We start from the raw sequence: 25,164 nt of genomic DNA, 5'->3' as shown, positions 1-25,164 counted from the left end.
TTCAGCAGTATGTGCAAACACTGAAGAGAAGAAATGTCTTCAGAGAAGAAGATGGACGGCGGTGTAATGAGCGGAGCACTGAGTGCTGCCAGCATTACATGAAAAGATGGCGTAAAGGCTATAGTCAAATTGAAGGGTTAGACTATAGTGAGACCTTTTCCCCAACCGCTGATATGACCTCTGTACGCAGTTTAATGCAGGTTGCTGCACAATATGGTTTGGAGCTGCACCAAATGGATGTAAAAACTGCATATTTACATGCTCCCATTGACTGTGAGCTATACATGGAACAGCCAGAAGGTTTTGAGGTTAAGTCTCTAGCTGGTGAGAGACTAGTCTGTAGGCTCAACAAGTCACTGTATGGCCTGAAACAGTCAGGACGAAACTGGAATAAAATGCTGTATGATTTCCTTTGCCAAAATGGTTTTGTTCAGAACCCAGCTGACCACTGTGTTTACAGCAAACAAACTGGGAGTGAGAGAATCATTTTGATTATCTGGGTCGATGATCTTCTTATTGCAGCGAGTGACAGTCAAACCCTCAGGAATGTGAAAGAGCTATTGGGAGACCAATTCAAGATGAAAGATCTTGGTAAACTAAAACATTTCCTTGGTATTGACTTTACACAGGGAGATGGTGAAATAAAGATGAACCACAAGAGGTACATCACAAAAATCCTGGAAAGGTTTGACATGACTCACTGCAGACCAAGATCGACCCCATGTGAGAACAAACTGGAATTTGATGATGAAGGTAACCCTGTTGATTCGAGGAGGTACCGAGAAATGGTTGGCAGTTTGATCTATGTAATGACAAGTACTAGACCAGACCTTAGCTTCATTGTAAGTAAACTGTCACAACACCTGTCTGACCCAAGAGAGCAGCATCGGGTAGCTGCAAAGCATGTGCTCAGATATTTGAAGGGAACTGTTAACCATGAATTGTGTTACAAGAGAAGTGATGTGAACCTTAACCTTATTGCATTCAGTGATGCTGACTGGGCCGCAGACCAGAATGACAGAAGTATTAGTGGTTATTGTTTTTGCCTCTCTGAAACGGGTCCTGTTATCTCTTGGAAGTCTAAGAAACAACCCACTGTTCCTTTATCCACGTGTGAAGCCGAGTACGTGGCTTTGGCGGCTACTACACAGGAGAGTATGTATCTTGTTCAACTGTTGAATGGGATGGATATGGGGTGTGATTATACACCAGTGACTATCCATGAGGATAACCAGGGTGCCATTGCTCTGTCCAAGAATCCTGTATGTCGTCAAAGGTGTAAACATGTTGACATCAAATATCATTTTGTTCGGTCTGCACTTAGTGATGGAAGGATAACTATTGAGTATTGCCCCACATCAGACATGGTTTCAGATATTTTGACTAAACCTGTAACTAAAGCTCTGCTTGACAAGTTTCTTTTGTTTTTGGTATGTAAGATGTTTTTATTTTCTTTGCTAGATGTACCTGACAACTGCATACTGTAATCAGCCTAAGAGCAAGTGGGGGTGTTGGACACCGAGGAACACTGTCTGTCTTGAATGCTCTTATGCTGACGTCGCTGTACAGAGGGGGGCGGGTGATTACTCTACAGGTGCTTCTAATTATGCTTTTCAATAAATAAACGGCCGATTGCCCTTGTTTGGCATTCCGGTTAGACCAGAGATCCGATGGCTACCATGTATCAGTTTGTCCCCGTTAATAGTGCTTTCTGCTAGCTATGTGTTACCTACACTGTCCTGATGGCAGCTGCAACAATCCGCCACCAGCTGGTATGTCGTGTGGATCAGTGTCTATTATTTACGTTATCCCCCCCCCCAAAAAAACCCTCACATCTTCTTAATTAAATTAGTTACTCTAAGAAACTGAAACAAGACGTTATAACACTCGGTTTAGTTCTTCTATTGAATATCTACTGAATCAAATTGTATTTTTATTTTTCTGAGATTTTGAGTCAGATGCCTTCTTTCTGCCTCTTATTTCTGACAATACACTCACTGGCCACTTTATTAGGTACACCTTGCTAGTACAGGGTTGGACCCCCTTTTGCCTTCAGAACTGCCTTAATCCTTCGTGGCATAGATTCAACAAGGTACTGGAAACATTCCTCAGAGAGTTTGGTCCATATTGACATGATAGCATCACGCAGTTGCTGCAGATTTGTCGGCTGCACATCCATGATGCTTATCTTCCGGTCCACCACATCCCAAAGGTGCTCTATTGGATTGAGATCTGGTGACTGTGGAGGCCATTTGAGTACAGTGAACTCATTGTCATGTTCAAGAAACCAGTCTGAGATGATTCGAGCTTAATGACATGGTGCGTTATCCTGCTGGAAGTAGCCATCAGAAAATGGGAACACTGTGGTCATAAAGGGATGGACATGGTCAGCAACTATACTCAGGTAGGCTGTGGCGTTGACACGATGCCCAATTGGTACTAAAGGGGCCCAAAGTGTGCCAAGAAAATATCCCCCACACCATTACACCACCACCACTAGCCTGAACCGTTGATACAAGGCAGGATGGATCCATGCCTTCATGTTGTTGACATCAAATTCTGACCCTACCATCCGAATGTCGCAGCAGAAATCGACTCATCAGACCAGGCAACGTTTTTCCAATCTTCTATTGTCCAATTTTGGTGAGCCTGTGTGAATTGTAGCCTCAGTTTCCTGTTCTTAGCTGACAGGAGTGGCACCCGGTGTGGTCTTCTGCTGCTGTGGCCCATCTGCCTCAAGGTTCGACGTGTTGTGCGTTCAGAGATGCTCTTCTGCATACCTCGGCTGTAATGAGTGGTTATTTGAGTTACTGTTGCCTTTCTGTCAGCTCGAACCAGTCTGGCCATTCTCCTCTGACCTCTGGCATCAACAAGGCATTTTCGCCCACAGAACTGCCGCTCACTGGATATTTTCTCTTTTTCGGACCATTCTCTGTAAACCCTAGAAATGGTTGCGCGTGAAAATCCAAGTAGATCAGCAGTTTCTGAAATACTCAGACCAGCCCGTCTGGCACCAACAACCATGCCACGTTCAAAGTCACTTAAATCACCTTTTTTCCCCATTCTGATGCTCGGTTTGAACTGCAGCAGATCGTCTTGGCCATGTCTACATGCCTAAATGCATTGAGTTGCTGCCATGTGATTGGCTGATTAGAAATTTGCGTTAACGAGCAGTTGGACAGGTGTGCCTAATAAAGTGGACGGTGAGTGTATATTGTAATAAACAAGCCCGATATGGGCTTTGTCAGAGACCTAAAAGACAAAACAACCCCAGTCGAGGAATATGGAAAAGTAGATAAACCTTTATTTCATCACAAATTATATTAAAAGGCCTACAGAGTTGAACAGATAGGCCTGAGGACCGGCGACTACTCACAGGTAAGTAAAGTCTGTTCACTGTAGTACAAACCACGCACATGGAATAGGGCACACTTTAAGATCAGGCACGGCACGCATGAATGCAAACACCCCACCCTTTACGGTCCGCACGCTGGAGACACTGCACACGGGGGATGAAACACTAGGCTACACCTCCACCCAAGGAGCAAACGGGGGCTATAACGCCTGCTCAGACACTGCAAATAAGACAGTAAACGTCCCCACCACCCGGGTAACTTGAGCCGCCCACTAGCCCTCTGCTCCTCTGTAAAAAGCCGGCACAATAAAACTCACCAGTGAATCCATATATAAAACCTAGTACAACAGGAATAGGGAAATAGCAAGAGTTAAAACTCAGCTCGCTCGGCTGGCGAGACCCTCCCCCAGGGTCTGAGCTTTATTGGCACCGTCCGACAGCCGGGGAAACAATCGCGTTCAGTCGGCGGTACAGGCAGCGGGCGGCGGCGTGCCGACCACTGGAACCCGGGCTGGAGAGCGGAGGTCCGCGAAAACACTCCTAAGCGTTCCCGGCCCTCTCTAACTAAAGGAGGCAACTAGCCTCCCCTCCTGATCTGGAACAGCTCCCCTACCTTTCTGTCTTCAGCGCCGGCAATACTATAAACTGCGAACGCCGCCTCCCCTCAATGAGTGTATTCGCCAACCAACCAAGTCAGCTCTCTCCTGCAACCCCGAGGGACTGCTTAGCCCTCTCTTTTAACTTGCGTCTCCTCCAGTCTAGTTGCGCGGCTGCAAGCAACCTGTTCATTAAGGAGCCACGTCTCATGTCAATCACCTCCCGCCGCAGGTTTACTACACCATTAACACGAAAACTCAACACGGAAAATCTTAACACTAGAACTCTTAACATGAAAAAATCTTAACGCTAGAACCCTTAACAGTAACAACGCTCAACACTAGAGCTTTTAACACTAGAACTATTTACACTAGAACTCTTAACATGAAAAATCTTAACAGTAGAACCCTTAACAGTAACAATGCTCAACACTATAGAGCTTTTAACACTAGAACTATTTACACTAGAACTCTTAACATGAAAAATCTTAACAGTAGAACGCTTAACAGTAACAATGCCCAACACTAGAGCTTAACACTAGAACTTTTTAAACTAGAACTCTTAACATGAAAAATCTTAACGCTAGAACGCTTAACAGTAACAACGCTCAACAGTAGAGCTTTTAACACTAGAACTATTTACACTAGAACTCTTAACATGAAAAATCTTAACGCTAGAACGCTTAACAGTAACAATGCTCAACACTAGAGCTTTTAACACTAGAACTATTTACACTAAAACTCTCAACATGAAAAATCTTAACGCTAGAACGCTTAACAGTAACAATGCTCAACACTAGAGCTTTTAACCCTAACTATTTACACTAGAACTCTTAACATGAAAAATCTTAACGCTAGAACCCTTAACAGTAACAATGCTCAACACTAGAGCTTTTAACACTAGAACTATTTACACTAAAACTCTAAACATGAAAAAATCTTAACAGTAGAACCCTTAACAGTAACAATGCTCAACACTAGAGCTTTTAACACTAGAACTATTTACACTATTTACAGTAGAACTCTTAACATGAAAAATCTTAACAGTTTGAAACTACATACGAATTAACTATTTGAAAACCCCCTTATTTTCTTGGTAAAGAAAGAAAGAAAGAAGTTCTTCGTTTTCTTGGGCATCTTCTTGCCTTCTGTCTCCTTCTCAAACAGCCTTTTCTTCTCCTGCTTCTCTCTCTTGGCCAACAGTTTCTGCTCCTTCTTCTCTTTCTTTGCTGACTCCTTGTCCTCCCGACTCTTGTGTGCCTTTGTTGTTGAGGCCAGCGAGTCGGTACCTGGGACCTGCGAGGGCTCCTCCTTCAGGCTAAGAAGAGCAGTCCATTTCAGCTCTGCCTCCTCTTTGCTCTGTTTTAGCAGCTGAATTTCTTCTTGAGCCTGAAGCAGGAGCAGCTTAGTCTCTTTGTTTTCTTCAAGGATACAAGCTTTCTCCTTCTGCCACTGCTCAAGATTACACCTAAAATCCTGCTCGACTTGACTGAGGGCGGCCGTGATCATTTGCTCACTTTCCTCCTTCTGTTGTGAAAGCTCCAAGGTGAAGCGCTTGTTCAGCGCTATCTGCACTTCCACATTCTCTTCAGCTAGCCTTCTTTCAAAGTCCTTCTCTTTACGGAGCCCTTCTGTTTGCAGGAAGTTTAACTGCTGCAGAAGTGAGTCTTGGTCCTTGAGGAGAACTTCTTTTTCCTTCTCACAGGTCTTAAGGCATGTCTCCTTATCATAGAGTGCTTCCTTCAACATTTTAGCATTGACAAGAGACTCTTCTTTGAGAATCTTGTTCATTTTCTCAAGTTCCTCATTGTGCTGGAGGAGAGACTCCCTCTCCCTCTGCCAATTGTTGTGGCTGACCTGCCTCTCTTTGAGGGTCCTCTGCAAGTGCAAGGTCTTGTTTTGGAGCTTCTTCAGGAGCGTAGACAAGTCCTCCACCCGGCTTTTCAGAAGAGCGACTTCATCTGGTTTCCTGACATCGTTGCTCCTCCTCTTGTCTGCCTCCGTAACAGCTGAGGGTCTCTCCCTCCTGTTGTCTTCGTGCTCCCCTCTATAAACATACTGCAAAATAGAGTAAAAAAAAAAAGTTGAGGTTCCTTAAAACTTTTCTGGAATCTGATTTCAGCCAACTGAAGGAATCTAAATGTATTGAGTGCGCATTGCTTCAGAATAAAAACTTGTCAACATTAAAGAGTTACTTTTTGGGTACTTGTAAGACTCCAAAGAGTTAAATCGAATGAGTTAGTTAATATATAATTAGCTCATTCCTTTGAATGGCAGTTTCTGACATGTCAATAAGACACTGAGGTCACATGAATCCAAACCCCTACGGAAGACATGAGGTAATTCTATGTAACCCACCCTATAACTATAGTAGAAACGCTGCACTTGCTTTTAATTACCTCCATTATTTTAATTACTTTATACAGCTTTAAGATTGGGGATTATTTTCAACATTTATTTTTTTTACGTTCCACAACTTGTTCAAATAATAAAAACTGAATTTTGATTTATGTGGAGTCCATTTCTTGACAGCTCATATAAAACCAGAAAATGCAGATCCTGCAGAAAGTGCATGTGAATGCTGATAGCTGAAAGAAATTGCTGAAGCAATGCTGACAATTGCTGCAAAAACAGCTGAATTGTAAAAGTAAAACAAGGACGTTGAAAGCTGAAGGAAATTGCTGAAATAATGCTGAAAATTGCTGGAAAAAACCATGCACGCTGAAGTGTAGTAGTGGCAGTTGGAAGCTGAAGTCAGTATCTAATGAAGCTGAATATGCTGTAATCTTAACTGGAAGCTGGAACATATTCGCCTACAGGCAGAATTGGGAGCTGAAGTGCATTACTAAAAGAACAGCTGGAGCGTATCAGCTGAAGGATCAGGGTTGAAAAAAACGTATATGAAAATCTGAAACTAAATTGTATATGAAATGAAAAAATTATATACTGCCAAAGCTGGAAGTAGAACTGAAATACCTTGAAACTTTGTAAATGGAATTTCTTTATATTAATATCACACAGATGAAGTGTATCATGAAACAGATGGTTTGATTTTTTTTACGTTGTACCAGTGTGTGTGTGTGTGTGTGTGTGTGTGTGTGTGTGTGTGTGTGTGTGTGTGTGTGTGTGGAATCAGCAAGAAGAACCAACTGAACGTGACTGCCAAATGTCTGCTGACAATCTGTACAAAGTCACATTTTCTGTGAAATGTGTTGAAATGTGTGTAAATCCATGTGTCTTGTATGTAGTGTGGAAACACTGTGTAGCAGGACTTTGACAGAAATGTCAGTCAAGTGTTTGATCCAAACCAGAGACACCAGAGAAGTCATTTAACACCAGAACCACCGGGACGTCACTCCTACCTAAAACCACCATGAGTGGTCCACAATGACCGCCCACGGTTTCTAAACTCTATTCTGTCAAGATAAGTACCAAATTAAGATAGAAATGCATTGCATGTTAGCATGTCTGTTATTAAACTAACTGACACCAACATTAACATTTTAACAACTATAATACTATTTCCATTTATAAACCATTTACACTTCAGACAGACATAGTCGAACTTGAATAGCAAAGCTGAGAAAGTGAAAATATGACCTGAAATACAAAAGGGAAAACACACTGCTATTCTAACAAAGGTAACAAGGCCTATAAAAGGTGAAATGTCAAAACAAAACAATAGAAAATAACTATTGAAACAGTCCTAGACAACGAGCGGGACTTAAAACTACTAGAACGACCGTGGGCAGTCCTTTCGACCGCCGCAGTTTTTAAACTCTATATTCTGCCAAGATAAATACCCAGTTGACATATTAATGCAGTACATATGTTAGCATGTCTGTTATTAAACTAACTGGCACCAAAATTAACAGTTTAACAACTTTAATACTATTTTCCAAACTATTTAAAGTGGCCGCTGTCCAACGCCTGTAAATGCTGCAGCGCGTCGGTGGTTGTCATGGTGCGTCTGAAACGGCGTCTGTAACCAGACGTGTTGGAAATGATCAAAAGTTTAGACTATTTGTGTCCACTGGAGGGCGCTAGTGGGTAGGACAGAGCAGTGAACTTCACGAAGGAAACGATGCGACCAACCAACACGCCTAATGAATAGTGGCATGACGCGCGCGATCACGCGCAAATTACCAGCCGTCATTTTGACCGTCTACGGTCGTTTCGGGTAGATTGTGTCGTAACGTTTTTGAGGCGGGAAAATGACTGGCCAGCGTTGCCTCGGCAACACAAACTAAAGTGAGAATCTAAACGGCCCTAATGAGCGTCTTGCTGGTTCTAGTCAGCAGATGTGAACCAGCTGTGCGGCACACACAGTGTTACCACACTAAATACTGCGCCTGTCACTCACAAGAACACTTGGTTCGCTTGGTTCAGCTCGTTTCTTACCTGTCTGGCTGGGCCTCCTCGCTCTAGCGCGCCCTGCCGGACTCCTGTTTCTCGTCTGCGGCATTCAGCCTGCGGCGCCTCACCGGGCGGACCCGCTCTTCTTCTCTAGGTTTGCCGCGGTTGCCGCTGAGAAAGGTCTTCGCTCTTCTTCTCTCCCCGTCCACCTCTGTGTCTGCTGCTTCTCTTCTCACTTGCGTCCATCGTGTCAATAAGCAGCGGCGCGGCGGCCGCTCCGCTTTTATTACTTGCCTTCCACGTGGAGCTCCGTGATTGGACGAGACTTGTTGGAATCATGGGCGGGGTTTTATGATTGGCGGCTTCTGTCACGTTCTATTTCGTACAGGCGCCGCCCTCTAAGACGATCGCTAGTGGGTTTATCCCTTCGCGCATGCGTGCAGCACTGAAACGTTTAAGTCAACGTTCACCTACCTGTGGGCCCCACTTACGTCCGCCACCTGTCTATATAAACACAGCAGGCCGTACAAACGGCCCCCCTGTTTGTCTTCAGCAGTATGTGCAAACACTGAAGAGAAGAAATGTCTTCAGAGAATTAGATGGACGGCGGTGTAATGAGCGGAGCACCGAGTGCTGCCAGCATTACATGAAAAGATTGCGTAAAGGCTATAGTCAAATTGAAGGGATAGACTATCGTGAGACCTTTTCCCCAACCGCTGATATGACCTCTGTACGCAGTTTAATGCAGGTTGCTGCCCAATATGGTTTGGAGCTGCACCAAATGGATGTAAAAACTGCATATTTACATGCTCCCATTGACTGTGAGCTATACATGGAACAGCCACAAGGTTTTGAGGTTAAGTCTCTAGCTGGTGAGAGACTAGTCTGTAGGCTCAACAAGTCACTCTATGGTCTGAAACAGTCAGGACAAAACTGGAATAAAATGCTGCATGATTTCCTTTGCCAAAATGGTTTTGTTCAGAACCCAGCTGACCACTGTTTTTACAGCAAACAAACTGGGAGTGAGAGAATCATTTTGATTATCTGGGTCGATGATCTTCTTATTGCAGCGAGTGACAGTCAAACCCTCAGGAATGTGAAAGAGCTATTGGGAGACCAATTCAAGATGAAAGATCTTGGTAAACTAAAACATTTCCTTGGTATTGACTTTACACAGGGAGATGGTGAAATAAAGATGAACCACAAGAGGTATATCACAAAAATCCTGGAAAGGTTTGACATGACTCACTGCAGACCAAGATCGACCCCATGTGAGAACAAACTGGAATTTGATGATGAAGGTAACCCTGTTGATTCGAGGAGGTACCGAGAAATGGTTGGCAGTTTGATCTATGTAATGACAAGTACTAGACCAAACCTTAGCTTCATTGTAAGTAAACTGTCACAACACCTGTCTGACCCAAGAGAGCAGCATCGGGTAGCTGCAAAGCATGTGCTCAGATATTTGAAGGGAACTGTTAACCATGAATTGTGTTACAAGAGAAGTGATGTGAACCTTAACCTTATTGCATTCAGTGATGCTGACTGGGCCGCAGACCAGAATGACAGAAGAAGTATTAGTGGTTATTGTTTTTGCCTCTCTGAAACGGGTCCTGTTATCTCTTGGAAGTCTAAGAAACAACCCACTGTTGCTTTATCCACATGTGAAGCCGAGTACGTGGCTTTGGCGGCTACTACACAGGAGAGTATGTATCTTGTTCAACTGTTGAATGGGATGGATATGGGGTGTGATTATACACCAGTGACTATCCATGAGGATAACCAGGGTGCCATTGCTCTGTCCAAGAATCTTGTATGTCGTCAAAGGTGTAAACATGTTGACATCAAATATCATTTTGTTCGGTCTGCACTTAGTGATGGAAGGATAACTATTGAGTATTGCCCCACATCAGACATGGTTTCAGATATTTTGACTAAACCTGTAACTAAAGCTCTGCTTGACAAGTTTCTTTTGTTTTTGGTATGTAAGATGTTTTTATTTTCTTTGCTAGATGTACCTGACAACTGCATACTGTAATCAGCCTAAGAGCAAGTGGGGGTGTTGAACACCGAGGAACACTGTCTGTCTTGAATGCTCTTATGCCGACGTCGCTGTACAGAGGGGGGCGGGTGATTACTCTACAGGTGCTTCTAATTATGCTTTTCAATAAATAAACGGCCGATTGCCCTTGTTTGGCATTCCGGTTAGACCAGAGATCCGATGGCTACCGTGTATCAGTTTGTCCCCGTTAATAGTGCTTTCTGCTAGCTATGTGTTACCTACACGGTCCTGATGGCAGCTGCAACAATCCGCCACCAGCTGGTATGTCGTGTGGATCAGTGTCTATTATTTACGTTATCCCCCCCCAAAAATACCCCTCAAATCTTATTAATTAAATTAGTTACTCCACGAAACTGAGACAAGAAGTTATAACACTGAGTTTAGTTCTGTTATTTAACATCTACTGAATCAAATTGTATTTTTATTTTTCTGAGATTTTGAGTCAGATGCCTTCTTTCTGCCTCATATTTCTTACAATATATTGGAATAAACAAGCCCGATATCGGCTTTGTAAGAGACCTAAAAGACACACAACCCCAGTCGAGGAATATAGAAAAGTAGATAAACCTTTATTTCTTCACAAATTATATTAAAAGGCCTACAGAGTTGAACAGATGGGCCTGAGGACCGGCGACTACTCACAGGTAAGTAAAGTCTGTTCACTGTAGTACAAACCACGCACATGGAATAGGGCACACTTTAAGATCAGGCACGGTGCGCATGAATGCAAACACCCCACCCTTTACGCTCCGCCCGCTGGAGACACTGCACACGGGGGATGAAACACTAGGCTACACCTCCACTGAAGGAGCAAACGGGGGCTATAACGCCTGCTCAGACACTGCAAATAAGACAGTAAACGTCCCCACCACCACCCAGGTAACTTGAGCCGCCCACTAGCCCTCTGCTCCTCTGTAAAAAGCCGGCACAATAAAACTCACCAGTGAATCCATATATAAAACCTAGTACAACAGGAATAGGGAAATAGCAAGAGTTAAAACTTAGCTCGCTCGGCTGGCGAGACCCTCCCCCAGGGTCTGAGCTTTATTGGCACCGTCCGACAGCCGGGGAAACAATCGCGTTCAGTCGGCGGTACAGGCAGCGGCGTGCCGACCACCGGAACCCGGGCTGGAGAGCGGACGTCCGCGAAAACACTCCTAAGCGTTCCCGGCCCTCTCTGACTAAAGGAGGCAACTAGCCTCCCCTCCTGATCTGGAACAGCTCCCCTACCTTTCTGTCTTCAGCGCCGGCAATACTATAAACTGCGAACGCCGCCTCCCCCCAATGAGTGTATTCGCAAACCAACCAAGTCAGCTCTCTCCAGCAACCCCGAGGGACTGCTTAGCCCTCTCTTTTAACTTGCGTCTCCTCCAGTCTAGTTGCTCGGCTGCAAGCAATCAATTCATTACGGAGCCGCGTCTCATGTCAATCACCTCCCGCCGCAGGTTTACTACACTATTAACACGAAAACTCAACACGGAAAATCTTAACACTAGAACTCTTAACATGAAAAAATCTTAACGCTAGAACCCTTAACAGTAACAACGCTCAACACTAGAGCTTTTAACACGAGAACTATTTACACTAAAACTCTTAACATGAAAAAATCTTAACACTAGAACCCTTAATAGTAACAATGCTCAACACTAGAGCTTTTAACAGTAGAACTCTTAACATGAAAAATCTTAACAGTAGAACTCTTAGCAGTAACAATGCTCAACACTAGAGCTTTTAACACTAGAACTATTTACACTAAAACTCTTAACATGAAAAATCTTAACACTAGAACTCTTAACATGAAAAAATCTTAACGCTAGAACCCTTAACAGTAACAACGCTGAACACTAGAGCTTTTAACACTAAAACTATTTACACTAGAACTCTTAACATGAAAAATCTTAACAGTAGAACTCTTAACAGTAACAATGCTCAACACTAGAGCTTTTAACACGAACTATTTACACTAAAACTCTTAAAAGGAAAAATCTTAACAGTAGAACCCTTAACAGTAACAACGCTCAACACTAGAGCTTTTAACACTAGAACTATTTACACTAGAACTCTTAACATGAAAAATCTTAACAGTTTGAAACTACATACGAATTAACTATTTGAAAAACCCCTTATTTTTTTGGTAAAGAAATAAATAAAGAAGTTTTTTGGTTTCTTGGGCATCTTCTTGCCTTCTGTCTCCTTCTCAAACAGCCTTTTCTTCTCCTGCTTCTCTCTCTTGGCCAACAGTTTCTGCTCCTTCTTCTCTTTCTTTGCTGACTCCTTGTCCTCCCGACTCTTGTGTGCCTTTGTTGTTGAGGCCAGCGAGTCGGTACCTGGGACCTGCGAGGGCTCCTCCTTCAGGCTAAGAAGAGCAGTCCATTTCAGCTCTGCCTCCTCCTTGCTCTGTTTTAGCAGCTGAACTTCTTCTTGAGCCTGAAGCAGGAGCAGCTTAGTCTCTTTGTTTTCTTCAAGGATACAAGCTTTCTCCTTCTGCCACTGCTCAAGATTACACCTAAACTCCTGCTCGACTTGACTGAGGGCGGCCGTGATCATTTGCTCACTTTCCTCCTTCCTTTGCGAAAGCTCCAAGGTGAAGCGCTTGTTCAGCGCTATCTGCACTTCCACATTCTCTTCAGCGAGCCTTCTTTCAAAGTCCTTCTCTTTACGGAGCCCTTCTGTTTGCAGGAAGTTTAACTGCTGCAGAAGTGAGTCTTGGTCCTTGAGGAGAACTTCTTTTTCCTTCTCACAGGTCTTAAGGCATGTCTCCTTATAATAGAGTGCTTCCTTCAACATTTTAGCATTGAGAAGAGACTCTTCTTTGAGAATCTTGTTCATTTTCTCAAGTTCCTCATTGTCTTGGAGGAGAGACTCCCTCTCCTTCTGCCAATTGTTGTGGCTGACCTCCCTCTCTTTGAGAGTCCTCTGCAAGTGCAAGGTCTTGTTTTGGAGCTCCTTCAGGAGCGTAGACAAGTCCTCCACCCGGCTTTTCAGAAGAGCGACTTCATCTGGTTTCCTGACATTGTTGCTCCTCCTGTTTGCCTCCCTAACAGTTGAGGGTCTCTCCCTCCTGTTGTCTTCATGCTCCCCTCTATAAACATTCTGCAAAATAGAGTAAAAAAAAGTTGAGGTTACTTAAAACTTTTCTGGAATCTGATTTCAGCCAACTGAAGGAATCTAAATGTATTGAGTGTGCATTGCTTCAGAATACAAACTTGTCAACATTAAAGAGTTACTTTTTGGGTACTTGTAAGACTCCAAAGAGTTAACTCGAATGAGTTAGTTTATATATAATTAGCTCATTCCTTTGAATGGCAGTGTCTGACATGTCAACATGACAGTGAGATCACATGAATCCAAACCCCTACGGAAGACATGAGGTAATTCTATGTAACCCACCCTATAACTATAATAGAAACGCTGCACTTGCTTTTAATTACCTCCATTATTTTAATTACTTTATACAGCTTTAAGATTGGGGATTATTTTCAACATTTATATTTTTTATGTTCCACAACTTGTTCAAATAATAAAAACTGAATTTTGATTTATGTGGAGTCCATTTCTTGACAGCTCATATAAAACCAGAAAATGCAGATCCTGCAGAAAGTGCATGTGGATGCTGAAAGCTGAAGGAAATTGCTGAAGCAATGCTGACAATTGCTGCAAAAACAGCTGAATTGTAAAAGTAAAACAAGGACGTTGAAAGCTGAAGGAAATTGCTGAAATAATGCTGAAAATTGCTGGAAAAAACCATGCACGCTGAAGTGTAGTAGTGGCAGTTGGAAGCTGAAGTCAGTATCTAATGAAGCTGAATATGCTGTAATCTTAACTGGAAGCTGGAACATATTCGCCTACAGGCAGAATTGGGAGCTGAAGTGCATTACTAAAAGAAAAGCTGGAGCGTATCAGCTGAAGGATCAGAGTTGAAAAACACGTATATGAAAATCTGAAACTAAATTGTATATGAAATGAAAAAATTATATACTGCCAAAGCTGGAAGTAGAACTGAGATACCTTGAAACTTTGTAAATGGAATTTCGTTATATTAATATCACACAGATGAAGTGTATCATGAAACAGATGGTTTGATTTTTTTTACGTTGTACCAGTATGTGTGTGTGTGTGTGTGTGTGTGTGTGTGTGTGTGTGTGTGTGTGTGTGTGTGTGTGTGTCCGTGTGTGGAATCAGCAAGAGGAACCAACTGAACGTGACTGCCAAATGTCTGCTGACAATCTGTACAAAGTCACATTTTCTGTGTAATGTGTTGAAATGTGTGTAAATCCATGTGTCTTGTATGTAGTGTGGAAACACTGTGTAGCAGGACTTTGACAGAAATGTCAGTCAAGTGTTTGATCCAAACCAGAGACACCAGAGAAGTCATTTAACACCAGAACCACCGGGATGTCACTCCTACCTAAAACCACCATGAGTGGTCCACAATGACCGCCCACGGTTTCTAAACTCTATTCTGTCAAGATAAGTACCAAATTAAGATAGAAATGCATTGCATGTTAGCATGTCTGTTATTAAACTAACTGACACCAAAATTAACATTTTAACAACTATAATACTATTTCCATTTTTAAACCATTTAAACTTCAGAGAGACATAGTCGAACTTGAATAGCAAAGCTGAAAAAGTGAAAATATGACCTGAAATACAAAAGGGAAAACACACTGCTATTCTAACAAAGGTAACAAGGCCTATAAAAGGTGAAATGTCAAAACAAAACAATAGAAAATAACTATTGAAACAGTCCTAGACAACGAGCGGGACTTAAAACTACTAGAACGACCGTGGGCGGTCCTTTCGACCGCCGCAGTTTTTAAACTCTATATTCTGTCAAGATAAATACCCAGTTGACATATTAATGCAGTACATATGTTAGTATGTCTGTTTTGAAACTAACTGGCACCAAAATTAACAGTTTAACAACTTTAATACTATTTTCCAAACTATTTAAAATGGCCGCTGTCCAACGCCTGTAAATGCTGCAGCGCGTCGGTGGTTGTCATGGTGCGTCTGAAACGGCGTCTGTAACCAGACGTGTTGGAAATGATCAAAAGTTTAGACTATTTGTGTCCACTGGAGGGCGCTAGTGGGTAGGACAGAGCAGTGAACTTCACGAAGGAAACGATGCGACAAACCAACACACCTAATAAATAGTGGCATGACGCGCGCGATCACGCGCAAATTACCAGCCGTCATTTTGACCGTCTACGGTCGTTTTGGGAAGATTTTGTCGTAGCGTGTTTGAGGCGGGAAAATGACTGGCCAGCGTTGCCTCGGCAACACAAACTAAAGTGAGAATCTAAACGGCCCTAATGAGCGTCTTGCTGGTTCTAGTCAGCAGATGTGAACCAGCTGTGCGGCACACACAGTGTTACCACACTAAATACTGCGCCTGTCACTCACAATAACACTTGGTTCAGCTCGTTTCTTACCTGTCTGGCTGGGCCTCCTCGCTCTAGCGCCCCCTGCCGGACTCCTGTTTCTCGTCTGCGGCATTCAGCCTGCGGCGCCTCACCGGGCGGACCCGCTCTTCTTCTCTGGGTTCGCCGCGGTTGCCGCTGAGAAAGGTCTTCGCTCTTCTTCTCTCCCCGTCCACCTCTGTGTCTGCTGCTTCTCTTCTCACTTGCGTCCATCGTGTCAATGTGCAGCTGCGCGGCGGCCGCTCCGCTTTTATTACTTGCCTTCCACGTGGAGCTCCGTGATTGGACGAGACTTGTTGGAATCATGGGCGGGGCTTTATGATTGGCGGCTTCTGTCACGTTCTATTTCGTACAGGCAACGCCCTCTAAGGCTATCGCTAGTGGGTTTATCCCTTCGCGCATGCGTGCAGCACTGAAACGTTTAAGTCGATGTAAGGTAGTAATGTAAATCCGCCATAGGGTGGCACTGTTACGCTGTATGTTCCCCTGGGAATGCCGCAAATGGCGATGTTTGTCCCTTTTGCGACACCGTACCCCTAAGTCTCGTCCCGGGCAAAAGGCTACGTTGATCACATGTTTTTTTGTTTCTTCTGCCGGAAGGTGAGCAGTGTTACTGGCGGTCTGCATTATCATAAAAATATTGATTTATATCCCACATATTGTCTAACTGTTTATTCTGTGGTGTTAATAGACAAGTTTGCTTATAACCTAGTTAAAGTTTGATGTCGAACATTGTATTTGGCAAGAGAAATGTGACAAAAAAGTTTTGGCTAGCCTGTTGAGCATTAGCATGGCATATAATTCAGGATGCAGTATTATTTGAGCAGATTATCCATGGTTTTTTTTGTTTAATTTTATGGGTAATAAGTGCCTTATTTAATTTATAATGGATGACAATTTGCTTTGGTTTTGCCGTAAGGTAGCATTTTGATATGAGATGTGTTTATTTGCACATTTGCACTTTTTATTTTAATTTTATTGGGAAAGAAAAATGTTTTTTGTTTCTTCTGCCGGAAGCTGTGAGTATGACGAGGCCAGCGGCCAGCTGATTGATGAGAGGTGAAGTGTAAGCGAGTGCCAATAAAGTGTCCAGGTCTCAGCCACGATCCCAAGCCTCCGCCTCCTTCCTTTTCCACGCAAACATCATACTGCAACAAACACAACGCAGAGTCCCAGGGCGTGGAGGGAGACGATGGCCGAACGCAAAGTGCGGGTTACATCATGGTGCCGTGACCCGGATCGTGGTGCTTCGAGATCCAAGGAGATACAGAGACTCGCGTCCTCGCCTTTGCTGCTGCATTGAACTGCGTGACCTTCAGTGACTGGACAGTGTGGTGGACTGAACTACTGTCATCGGCGCTGCAGCATTGGCAAGATACTCACCTCTTCAAATATCCTTTAAAGACTGTTGAAAGCTTGCTATATCCATTTGAGGACTTTTTATGATATTTCGATAAACTTAACTGTTATTTGAGTTGTGTAAAAGTGTGCTATGTGAGATCCTGCTATAGGAACACTGTGTTTAACATTATGCTGATATATATCATTCATAATTTTTTGGTTTTGGTTAAGGGTTGTGTATTGACCATCTGATTTTGACTCAAGTTTAATGTGAGTTTTGAGTTGATAGTGATTATTGTTTTTTGATATATTTACTGGAAAAAAGGGGAGATTTTGCATACACAGCTAAACTTATTCTGTGAACACAGTGAATCATTAATAGTCATCTGTTTTGACACCAACAGTTACACCAGTCATAGTGATTTAGAAAAAAATATATCAAAATGTTCAGTGACTATGCAGATTATCAGTCAAAGCAAGAAGGTGCCTCTGCTGCCACACCGGGTTCCATACTGCCCCCGATGCCCACAGCCAGCCACAACTGTGACACTCCAGCCCAGACACAACCCCACCTTTCAAGCAAGGGCGTAACAACCACCAGTGCTGCAAATCAACAGCAATCAGTGAGGCCAAAGCTTAACAACTACTTCACTAGCCCCACCACCACCCAACAGCTGATCCTCCCTCAAGACCACCACAGCAGTCAGCAGCCCCCATACCCAGGACTAAGTGCACCACTCACTCCACCACCCCCAATACTGTCACCTTACCCTATTCACTACTCCACTCCAGCTCATGCACCCACCTTGCCAGCCTCTAGAGCTCCAATGCAAGCACCCTCACTATGTTTTGACAGCAGCCCAGCTGCCAAACCAATCCACCGAAACAGCAGGCCAGACTACAGCCTGCCCAATGCATCCCTTCCAGCTGCACAGATATTAGTGGAACCTAATCCCCCGGCCCAAGCCAGTGTGAACCAGCACACACACCCTTTGCCCATTCACAGCCTCTCGTGCCCCACCTCCACGGAAATGCAAACTGTACAGCGGCCGACCATGACTTACCCAGACACCCCTCCTTACCAAAGCCCTGCTGCCGAGCCTAAACCCCAGGTCTACACTGGTCCTGCATATAATCCCCCTGTGCCCCAGGCCCTCATGCCAAGCTTTCAAATGCCACCAATGATGAACATTATGAGCTACCCCTCTTCTACTGGCCAGACCCTTCAAAGTTCGCAGCATGGATCAATCCCCCAGCTGCATATGTCACAGCCTGCTGCCCTCTACCCCCAAGAGGTGACCACCCCACTAGCAGTGCAACATGTAGCCCCTAACCACACAGCCCCTGCCTCAGACCCTCGAGCTGTCATGTACCACAACACACTCCACCACACCCATCCACCACCCTGCACATGCACCCACGTCCGTATGAGCCCCCAATGAATGCTGCCGTCAGAGCCGCAGCCAACACAACCCTTTCACCAGCTGCATATGGTGGGTTCATGCAAACTCATCAGGTAAAAAATGTCCAAATCTTCACTGGCAATCCAGACAGCAAAATACTTGTAGAAGACTGGGTTCGTGATATGCAGTACCTTCTGGAGGCAATCGAGCTCCCCACACACCTCCACTTTCCGACTGTTGTGCGACACCTGAGCGGTGAGGCCAGGAAGCTAGTCCTGAACATACCCCCCCACGACCAGACTCCAGAGAAGGCGTATGAGGTGCTCAGGGCTGAATACAGCGACACACAAGGCTCACTTGATCCACTAGCCGACTTCTATGAGCGCAGCCAGAGGTCCGGAGAGTCTGCCTGCTCTTATGCTATTGCTCTGGAGGCAACACTGAGAGCGGTAGAGGAAAGTCAGAGAGGGGGCAGGCAATTTCCTGATCGTGATAGTAAACTCACTCGACAGTTTCTAAGAGGGCTTATGGATGAGATGGTGTATGCAAGGATCGCACCAATGAAGCCCAGGCTTTTGAGTTTCCGGGAGCTGCAAGCAGAGCTTAGAAACCTTGCAAAAGAGACTCAGAAGTTCCAGTCACAACACAAGACAAAGAAAGCGCTCGCCCAGGTGCAGGTCACATCAGAATGTGATACCAATATGAGGTCAGAAAGGTCAAAACACACTTCAGAGTGGACAGAGCTTAAAGATATGGTCAAGAAATTAGCTCTTAGCTAAGAAGAACAGATGACCAAGTTGGCTCACCTTGAGTTGAGAATTGCTGCACCTACCCCTGCACCAGCCCCTGCACCCCCACTAAGGCCCCAACCATCTCCCAGAACAGTTACTCAGGGCTCCAGTGTTGTTTGCTACCGGTGTGGGAAGCAAGGGCATATAGCCCGAGTATGTCGAGCGGTGCTCCCAGATCCCAGTCCGCCCTGGACTCACCGACCCCAGCCTGCGACCTCCGCGGAGAGCACCACGCCCCACTCAACGCAGCATTTAAACGCCTAGGGCCTGTGGTAACTGGGGCAACCATGGGCAAGCAGCAAGACCCCCCACTGCAGGTGAGCGATACTGATGATGGAGTAGAGGACATTCCTATTGTGGGTCCCAGGAATGAGGGTGAGGTGGAAGTCAATGGATTAAAGTGCAGGGCTCTTATTGATTCCGGCTCTCAGGTAACCAGTATTACTCACGGATACTGGTGCAACCACCCTGACCTCCATGGACAGAAACTACGGCCCTCTAAAATACCCATAGCAGGTGCAGCAGGTCAGGATGTGCCTTACTCTGGTGTCCTGCGCTTTAAGTTGATAGTGCTGGGGAAGGAGTTCCAGAGTGTGCCGGCTTTTGTTGTCCCTGACTCCGAGTATCGCTCCTCCGTCCCACTGCTTGTGGGAACTAATGTCGTCCGTGCCGCCAGGAGGCACCTCCAAGCAACCTATGGGGAGCAATATCTTCAGCGGGTGAAGGAAAGCCATCCAGAGTGGTACACAGCTTTACTGGAAACTGGCGACACTGAATATACAGGAGCAGACGACATGGTGGGCCCTGCTGTGTACACTGGCCGTAAAATACGCATCCCGGGAGGGAAAAAGATGGACTTAATGTGCAAAATCAAAGCTGGCTCACAAAGAAAGACATACACAGCGCTAATTGAAGGCCACGCCTCCATTCGGCTTCCTCAGGACCTTATGGTCGCCAAAGTTCTTGCAGATGTGAAGAAAGGCTGTGCTCCTGTCAGAGTGATGAACCTGTCCCAACAAACTGACACAATCAAACCACACACAGAGCTGGCCAGCGCCTTCCTGGTGGACAGTGTTGTGGATTTTTCAGCCACGGAACAGGGTTGTCATCAAAATGAGGAGAACAAAGAGACATACCGGTGTCTGAACCAAGTTGTGAGCAGTGGTGGGGTGGACATAAGTGAAGCAGCAGTGGAGAATGAGCACCAGCGCGCCCTCCTAAAAGAGCTTGTGGAGAGGAATATGGGGGTGTTCTCACAGCACTCAATGGACTACGGCCACACAAAAACAGTGCAGCACGAAATCCCCCTGGTCGACTCAAAGCCCTTTCGACTCCCGTACCGCAAGATTCCCCCTTCACAGTGGCAGGATGTGAGGAAGTTGCTGACAGAAATGGAAACAGCAGGGGTTATCAGGCCTAGTAAGAGTCCATATGCTTCGCCAGTAGTGATTGTTACCAAGAAAGATGGATCACTAAGATTATGCATCGATTACCGAAGGCTTAACGCCTGCAGCACAAGAGATGCATTTCCACTGCCCAGAATAAAGGAGGCCCTGGAGGCTCTGGGTCAAGCAAAGTATTTCTCAACACTTGATCTCACATCTGGATACTGGCAGGTAGAGGTGGCGGAGCAGGACAAACACAAAACAGCATTCAGTACTCCCATGGGGCTGTTTGAAGCCAACAGAATGCCTTTCGGCCTTCAAAACGCTCCGTCCACCTTCCAGAGACTCATGACCTGCTGCTTTGGCGATCTGAACTTCACCCATCTCCTGATCTACCTTGATGATCTGATCATATTCTCTAAAACCTTTGATGAGCATCTGGAGAGGCTGCAGCTGGTGTGCGATCGACTGAAGGAGGATGGCTTGAAGTTGAAGCCTTCCAAATGTCAGCTTGTGAGAAAGGAGGTGCACTACTTGGGTCACCTGGTGTCTGCGGAGGGCATCGGACAGACCCAGAGAAGATCAGCAGAGTCAAGGACTGGGCGAGGCCCACGAATCGTAAAGAGGTGCTTCAGTTCCTGGGATTCACCGGATATTACAGGCGGTTTGTGTGCAGTTACTCCACCTTAGCCGCGCCCCTGTACCGCCTTACCGCTGGTGACCCTAGAAAGAAACGGAGAGGGGGGAAGAAGAGGTTAATGCCTGACCCGCCCTTTGTCCGGACTGATGAGTGTGAGGAGGCTTTTCAGTCACTGAGAGAAAGATTGACAACTGCTCCAGTGTTAGGCTATCCAGACTACAGCCTACCCTTTCTGCTCCAGACTGACGCCTCGGGGGAGGGGCTTGGTGCTGTATTAGCCCAAGTTCAGGATGGAGTCGAGAGAATCATAGCTTATGGCAGCAGAGGCTTGAGCCCAGCAGAGACGAGGTATCCTGCACACAAACTAGAGTTCCTCGCTCTGAAATGGGCAGTGACCGACAAGTTCTATGACCATCTATATGGGCGCAAGTTCTCAGTCCAGACAGACAATAACCCCCTCAAGTATGTCATGTCGTCTGCAAAATTGGATGCTACAGGTCAGCGGTGAGTGTCTCGGCTGTCAGCATTTGATTTTGATGTGCAGTATCGAAGGGGACAGAATAATGCGAACGCTGATGCCCTCTCCCGGCTGTCTAACCAGGTCACCCAAGTCCTGCAAACCTGCCCTCAGCTTGTATCAGCCAAAGTACAAAGGTGTGTAGAGGAACAATCTCCCCAACAACTGGAAAGCTCCGCTTCAGAGGGACCTGAGCATCAAGAACCTCTGTCACACACGCTCGGTGAATCCTATCAAGATGTGGGGATGGACTCTCTACCTGCATTGACAAAACAGGAGATTCGTGCAGGGCAAAAAGAGGATGCTGTAATCGGTCCCGTTTTGCACTTTAAAAGTGTGCAGCGAGAGGATTGGTGGTGGCAGGCAGGTTTGCCTTCTCTTAAAAGAGTGGCGGAGGTTATTAGTAAGGGATGGAATAATGTATCGTCAGGTCCAAGACTGTCAAAGGGGAGTAGTAGAGCAGCTGGTACTACCAGAGAGATTTCACACATCCGCCAAGACTGCACTTCATCATGACTCAGGGCATTTAGGGTTTGAGAGAACGCTGCAGATGATAAGGGAGAGATTTTACTGGCCTAAGATGTTCCAGGAAATCAAGGCTTGGTGTGAGCAGTGTGAAAGGTGCTGCCTCAGAAAGACTCCAACTGCAGGCCTCAGGGCTCCCCTGGTCAGTATTCACAGCAGCGCTCCTATGGAACTTGTGTGTGTAGACTTTCTGACTCTGGAGAAATCAAAGGGAGGCATAGAAAATGTGCTTATTGTCACTGACCACTTCTCCCGGTACGCCCAGGCCTATCCCACTAAAGACCAAAAAGCCTGTACGGTGGCGAAGGTACTGTGGAAGAACTTTTTCTGTCAGTTTGGATTCCCAGCAAAACTACATGCAGACCAGGGGCGTAATTTTGAAAGTGCTGCGGTGAAAGAGCTGTGTAAGTGTACTGGTGTCACTAAGACACACACAACCCCCTATCACCCCCAGGGTAACGGCACCACCAAAAGGTTCAACCGGACTCTCATGGACATGCTGGGGACACTAGAGCCTCACCTGAAACCCCGCTGGCATGAGTATGTGGATGCAATGACACATGCGTATAACTGCACCAAACATGACTCTACTGGGTACCCACCGTATTACCTAATGTTTGGTAGACATCCACGACTCCCAGTCGACCTGATTTTTGGGCGTTCTACCACCAAAGAGCCATGTGAGTATAGTGAATATGTCCAGACCCTGCATGACTGTCTGTCGGAAGCTTATACTCAGGCTAACCAGGCCTCGCGACATGCAAAAGAGCAGCAGAAAAGGTACTATGATCAAAAGGCAAAGAGTCAAGGTTTCAGCCCAGGGGACAGAGTCTTGGTCAAAATATGTCATGTGGAAGGACAGCAGAAACTGGGAGACAGATGGGAGTCACGCCCATACATTGTGGTGAAGAAACAACCCAGTATACCTGTGTATGTGGTCCGAACAGAGGATGGTGAAAAAGAGAGAGTGGTTCACCGCAACCTTCTTACACAGTGTATGTTTCTTCCGGTGGAGCGGGCTGGTGCAGCAACAAGTGCAGGAGTTGAGTCTGACACGGGGGACTGGGAGGTGGATGGCATGGAGGTAATGGGGGAGGAAGCCGAAAAAGTGAGTCAAGGGGGGGAAGAGGACATAAATGTCAGTGACACCAACGCACTTGATGGCCCCAGCCTGAGGAGGAACCCACAGAGAACTCGACGTCCCCCAAAGAAACTGTCTTACGAGTCACAGGTGGTGAGATCAAAGGAGGAACAGCATAAGATAGAGAGGGGCTGGACATTGTGGCAGAGGGCCATAGCAGAGAGAGTTGCAAGGCACGTATAATCCACGGAAAAAAACAAAAAAAACAAACAAGTTTTATTAATGGTTTATTTACTTTGATTGCATTTACACATCTACATTTCATATGCAACTCATAGTATTAATACGTCACTTTCAGTGTGATCTGTTTTAATGTTTATGCTCATAAGTTTTATTTGTTTTGTTTTGTTTGGTCTGATGGCTGGGACGCCATCAATTATAGAAGGGGTAGATGTAAGGTAGTAATGTAAATCCGCCAAAGGGTGGCACTGTTACGCTGTATGTTCCCCTGGGAATGCCGCAAATGGCGATGTTTGTCCCTCTTGCAACACCGCACCCCTAGTTCTTGTCCCGGGCAAAAGGCTACGTTGATCACATGTTTTTTTGTTTCTTCTGCCGGAAGGTGAGCAGTGTTGCTGGCGGTCTGCATTATCATAAAAATATTGATTTATATCCCACATATTGTCTAACTGTTTATTCTGTGGTGTTAATAGACAAGTTTGCTTATAACCTAGTTAAAGTTTGATGTCGAACATTGTATTTGGCAAGAGAAATGTGGCAAAAAGTGTTGGCTAGCCTGTTGAGCATTAGCATGGCATATAACGCAGGATGCAGTATCATTTGAGCAGATTATCCATGGTTTTTTTGTTTAATTTTATGGGCAATAAGTGCCTTATTTAATTTATAATGGATGACATTTGCTTTGGTTTTGCCGTAAGGTAGCATTTTGATATGAGATGTGTTTATTTGCACATTTGCACTTTTTATTTTAATTTTATTGAGAAAGAGAATGTTTTGTTGTTTCTTCTGCCGGAAGCTGAGTATGATGAGGCCAGCGGCCAGCTGATAGATGAGAGGTGAAGTGTAAGCGAGTGCCAATAAAGTGTCCAGGTCTCAGCCACGATCCCAAGCCTCCGCCTCCTTCCTTTTCCACGCAAACATCATACCACAAGAAACACAACGCAGAGTCCCAGGGCGTGGAGGGAGACGACGGCCGAACGCAAAGTGCGGGTTACATTTACTTACTCGAAACAATCGAAAGATAACGTTATTTTTTTTAATTCATGAATATCACGGTTACCTTTCTTTTTTCCATAAAACGCGCTTACTTAGATGGCAGCCTTTTTGACGATAGTCTTCTTCTTCTGCTTCTTTTACTTCTTCGTTTGGTTTTTGTCGGTCGGCAAACAACGAAATGGTGCATTACCGCCACCAACTGGTATGTCGTGTGGATCAGTGTCTATTATTTACGTTATCCACCCCCCCCCAAAAACCTTGAAATCGTCTTAATTAAATTAGTTACTCTAAGAAACTGAAACAAGACGTTATAACACTCGGTTTAGTTCTACTATTGAATATCTACTGAATCAAACTGTGTTTTTATTTTTCTGAGATTTTGAGTCAGATGCCTTCTTTCTGCCTCATATTTCTGACAATATATTGTAATAAACAAGCCCGATATGGGCT

The sequence above is a fragment of the Lampris incognitus genome, chromosome 1 (assembly GCF_029633865.1).
Source record: "Lampris incognitus isolate fLamInc1 chromosome 1, fLamInc1.hap2, whole genome shotgun sequence".
Taxonomy (NCBI): Eukaryota; Metazoa; Chordata; class Actinopteri; order Lampriformes; family Lampridae; genus Lampris; species Lampris incognitus.
Note: the sequence above shows the minus strand (reverse complement) of the source record.